The following is a 5,661-nucleotide window of genomic DNA, read 5'->3' on the forward strand; positions in this document are numbered from 1 at the left end:
CAATCCTATATATTTATCACGCGCCCATTGCCCCAGAGATTTAGCTTGCTCTCCTTTGATTAGTAACTCTTAGTGAGAACTGATGTGACAGTTGACGTTTTAATCGTTAACTCTTCGTCGGAACAAGTGAAAGTTTGTATTGTTGGACTTTTATCATTGTGGATGTTTAACAGAAGAGGGTTTGTTTAAGCACGTACAATTTTAAGTGGGGACAATAAAATCTCCTTCTATAGAGGAAATCTAAACCAAAAATATAAAAAGTATAACGAAAAATGTGTCTATAGCAACAAGCGATTAACGATTGAGCGTCGTAAAACGAAAAACAAAATTCATCATTCTCGCCAATCACAGAGAACGCGGGCAATCCCGCAAACCAATCAAAACTAGAAGCAAGTGCATGTAGCCGACGAAAAGCGCGGGAAAACGTGTGAGCGAATCATGATTGGTTTTGGTTTTTATTTATGATTGGTCGAGAAAGTGGCGCGTGTTTTTTAAACCAATCACTAAGCGTTGTAGTGCAAAACCAAAGCAAACGCGAAATACTTTTGGCACTCTAATGAAAATCGCCCTAAAATTTTTAATAATAAATAACTGGGTAGCCGGAGCATAAACTCTTGCTGTCTTAAATTGTATTCATAAATAATTACTGTGCGGGTTTACTTACGAATTTATTAAATATTATGTAAAATAAAACAAATTATACGTCATGGAAGTAAAATTAACTTCAATTATTTACCGTCTTTTTGGATTCAGTGACGAGAGGAAGGGAGGGGGTCTATTGCAATTGGTAAGTGCGCTAGACTCTGGATCGAGCAGTCCGGGTTCGAGCCTTGGTAGGGTCACTGCGTTGTGTTCTTAGGCGACACACTATACTCTCATAGTGCCATTCTCACCTCAGGTGTATTAATGGGTACGGCGAATTAATGCAGGAGGTAATCCTGTAATGGACTAGCATCCCATCCAGGGGGGAGTAGAATACTCTTAATCTCTTAATGCTACGGAAACCAGGATAAGCCATGACCTGATGGGACTCGAACGCAGACTTTACATCGCCTAACTTTTGGATTTTGAAATTTTCAAGTTATTTAAAATAACCTGTCTTCTTAAATATAGCACAAGAGCCACAAGAGCAATAACGACGACAAGCCATACAACAACAACAACAACAACTTTAACTACAATGGATAAATTACATGTATCTATTACAATCAAGTTTATTCATTGATGGAGAGATAAGAGAGGGAAGAAGAGACATACCCTCATATAAACTTACACACAGCCATTATGCGTATGTGTGGATTCAAACAGAACAATCTTATAAAAATATGTAATACCTGAGCAAAAAAATGATAATACAATATTTCTTTGTCTAAATGGTATTTTAAGACAAGCAGCTAAGGGAATGAGAGGAAGGTAAAACTTTTTTATTTTCCAAGCTGAAAAAAGGAAACAGGTTTTTTTAAAAGGCTTAGTAATTGGCATTTTGGTGACATGACCACCAATAAAATTAGATACTGAACAAAATTCAGCACTTAAAGATTAAAGATTGTAGTGGTTCTTCACACCATTACTTTGTCATCTTTTAAGCGGCCTTCACACGACAAACTTAAGTTGGCAAACTCGTGTTGGCAATCTCGAGTTGGTCTGAACGACACAACAACAGTTGGCAAACATGTTGGTAAACTGAAGATGAAGTATTCAACATGACACGAGCATAGGACAAAGAAAAAATCTGATCAGATTTTTTCTTTGTCCCATGCTCGTGTCATGTTGAATACTTCATCTTCACTATTTATTTACCGAGCTTAAAATTTACCATCTTTATTATTTATTACATGTTGGTAAACTGTTGGCGACAAAGAGAACTTGTCTTCTATTCTAGGCCAACTTTTTTACCAACTTTTTCGTGTTGCTAAACTCGTATTTGACGTGTGAACCATATTTGACGTGTGTTGCTAACTTTCAGCCATCAAAATACGCGCTCTCTTCGCGTGATTTTTGTGAAACCTTAAGCGGCCTTCACACTCGTGTTGGCAAACTCAAGTTGGTGTGTGTGAACGATGCAAGTTGAGTTAGAACGATGAGTTTGCCAACATGAGTTTGCCAACTTTAGTTTGTCGTGTGAAGGCCGCTTTACAAAATGGTGGAAGACCGACAAGACGAGCGTGAAGCCACTTTTTAAAGTCATGACCTAACCATTTCTTAATTAAAGCAAGTGTGATCCATGCGCAAAATATTGTTTTTAAATTAAAGGCCGCGCTATCTTCTGTGCGAAACTCTTGGACGAACGTATTGTACCCTCCAAGTATGTGGTTTCTGCTAATGTACAGTTTCGTCCAAACCTTTCTATTTCTAAAATGCTTTCAGTTTTTTTTCTCCAGCGATAAACATAAAATAAAGCAAGACACAAGCACATTCAATGTGAGTGTGGCAACTCAATGTGAGTGTGATTGCGCTACGGCGGCCATGTCGCAAATAGGCGTGTGTTGCGATTTGACGCGAGTTTGGCGTGTGAAGACACGAGTTTTCCAACTTTTTGGATTTTGCCAACACGAGTTTGCTGACTTCAGTCAGTTGATCGTGTGAAGACCGCTTTATATGACAAGAACTGACAACCGCGCTTCCAGGCAGTATGTCATACTGAACTCTTTGAGGGTATCATCACTTGACATGCTGTTAGCCTGTTCCAGGCGTTCGCTTAGATGGGGAGCAGCACAAGAATCGGGATAAGCGCGAATAATTACGAGTGGAAAAAATGACGAGGGGTTTGGGGCGCTTCTCCCTAGCTAACCAAACGCCTGGAACAGGCTAGCATGCTGCAGGCTGACTCAGTGCACGAGTTTTGCAGTATTTCACAAGCTCTCATAAGCTTAAAATTCTATGCTGTTTTTGCTTGTTTGACCATTTTTGGCTGTATCCTAATTAAATCATCTCTAACAGGCTAGTCATCTAAAGGCTGACATAATATCAGAAAGATTGGCTAAAAAATGAGGGCTGTTAAAATACCGGTTAAGAAAATTTCCTGTGACTCAGTGCGGCAGTTTTTCCTTATAAAATAAATGGAAAAATCGGAGAGGGAAAAAAATTATAATCCGGTTACACCTGTTCCCTGTAGATCGCTAGAGTTCTCTCCATTTGTATCGCTTTTTACTTGCTGCATTCACTGTGAAACTGTTTCTGAGTAATATTTTTTTGGATCCAAGTGAATTCAGGTAATTTATAGTCATGCGCCGAATTATATTCACTGATCTACAGTTCGATTTTCGATTTCTCTCGCAGTTCTAGGCGAATGGAAACCAGTCTTGAGTTACGACGAAGGGCTAAGCCTGAAACGACTTTGCGCTGATGAAAAGTTACAAATACGTTACTATACAAATATATACAGTCAAAATATTGATTTCGCTTCGGTGATCTGTAACGACATCGAATTAAAATTCAACAAAACAGTCCTTTTGTTCTGCCAATTTCCGGTCAGCTGGGAAAGTTTCTTCGTGTTCGGCAAACGCTTGAACGATTTGAAATTCAGTTGTTCACTGATTTGAATTACAGCATTAACGTCCGTCGTTCCATTTATGAATCAAAGCTTTTTAAATCAAGAACTAAAGATCAACGTTTTGTGGCGCGTGCGTCGACAAAACGCCACGTGTCCTTAATCTTTTCGAATGCAAATTTACTTTAAACAACAACTTTGAATATAAATTCACTGTAACATGGGCGAAATCGCGTAAAACGAGCAATATCAAGGCATTTACAGAAGAAGAAACTGTGTTATTGCGCCAAACAACAAGACTACAAAGACTTGGTGCTAATATCTGTTCTTTGAAGCGTGAATAGCACCGCCATGATTTGCCATTTAACCGTAATTTTTGCTTTGTGTTTATGCTTGGTACCAGCAAATGGCCGCCATCTACAGTTTCAACTCAGCGGCTTCGAATGTTTCTACGAAGACCTGGTGGAAAACACCGAGTGCTCGCTGGAATACGCGCCTATCACGGGCGCGGATCCTCGCATCGACGCGTACATCCAAGACCCGGACGGGAACTACGTCTACAAAGAAGAGAAGAAGGACTACGACTTGCACAAATTTACCACTTCTAGGAACGGAACCTACACTATCTGCTTCAGCAATGTATTCGAATTCTCTATCGGTGAAAACCTTGTTTACTTCGACTTAATCAAAGGCGATGAAGACTACATGAACTTCGAGGGACCAGAAGGGACACAGACGGCCTTGACGCATTTCGAGACGTCCTTCCTAAAAATTCACGAGAACTTCAACCTGATCGAGAAATATCAGAATTATTACCGACTCCGTGAAGCGAACACTCGAATGGCCGCAGAATATCTCAGAACACGCGTTCAGTGGTGGTCAATTGGACAGTCTTGTATCGTCGTAACTGTTGGTATCGTTCAAGTTTTCTTGCTACGTAGATTTTTCACTGTTTCAAAGGAAGACCTATAAGCATAACTTTCAAAAACAATACTGTTATTATTCATTCACAGATGTTCAGTCATCTGTTGCGGGATTATTGTGAGTAATTTTGTTTCTATTTCCAGATGAACATTTTCCCCCGATAAATGCCGGACTAAAAAGAAATTTACTAGAGATATGAAAATGCCTACTTAATCGTACGATAATTATAATTCAGGGTCTCCGTACGGCGAATTGATTTACATTTGTATTAGTAAAAGCATCATCGATGCATATCGTGAGTTTTGAAGAAGGTAGTCCCATCGAGGAGTAATTGAAACTTTGATGACTGACTGTTTTTTTTTTTTTTGTAATTTCCAAATTTTCGAGACTTCCATCGGGTGAGTGGTTAAAAAAGTTTGGGAAGTTTATATTTGTTGTCCGATCCAGTATAGAGTTTATATAAGGCGATCTGTTGTTAAAAACAAATATCTATGATACTTTAAGTGAAAGTAATCTATAGTTATATATAGTTAGTTTAAAATTAATTGAATTTGTTATTTGATGGCGCTGGGCAAAAATAAAGAACTTGTTATACTTGGGAATTATCTCTCCATCGAAATCAATTTTCTTTGATTTAACATAATCAAAATAATATGAGCTGGCAATGATTGATTAAGGTTGTAACAAGCTCTTTCCAAAGTTACAATTTTTCGTCAGGATCCAAATTCTTCCTACTGCTTTACAAACATTTTCTATAACATTTCTTGAGGGAATCTGCACAATTTGCTTTTTGTCCAAAATTCTCACCCTGAGAGATCATGAGAAAAGGGTAATCTCTTTAGTAATAAACATTCTTCAGTTCTTCAGTATAGACTTCTACGATACAGTCAAAAGAAATGTTATACATGCAACAGATTTTCTCCATGTATTTCAAACTTTTATAATTAACCCTCGGACGTACAAGGGGGGGGGTGGCATCCACCCCCCCCCCCCGTAAGGGTTTTTCCAAATTTTGAAAAAAACGTTTACCCTACAATGCTGAAACTTTCGGTAGCTGTTCATTCATCCTTTGCGGAAATGTTGATATGTCAACCATGTGCCCATGGTATATGACGTTGCCATGGCAACGTCATAAATACATGCAGGTCTTGCCAAAAATCGTCATTTTTAACATTTTTCTTGATTTTTTCCAGTTTTTTAAAACAGAAGTGCAAGATTTGTTTATTTTTACATTCCATAAGCATTCT

At 38.4% G+C, this 5,661-nt stretch overlaps 1 pseudogene; it reads left to right on the forward strand.

Moving 5' to 3' along the window:
- Positions 1-3,526: 3,526 nt before the first annotated feature.
- Positions 3,527-5,016, forward strand: LOC144640328 (transmembrane emp24 domain-containing protein 7 pseudogene; annotated as a pseudogene).
- Positions 5,017-5,661: the final 645 nt, after the last annotated feature.

The sequence above is a fragment of the Oculina patagonica genome, unplaced genomic scaffold (genome assembly GCF_052425735.1).
Source record: "Oculina patagonica isolate OP01 unplaced genomic scaffold, crgOcupat unplaced257, whole genome shotgun sequence".
Classification (NCBI taxonomy): domain Eukaryota; kingdom Metazoa; phylum Cnidaria; class Anthozoa; order Scleractinia; family Oculinidae; genus Oculina; species Oculina patagonica.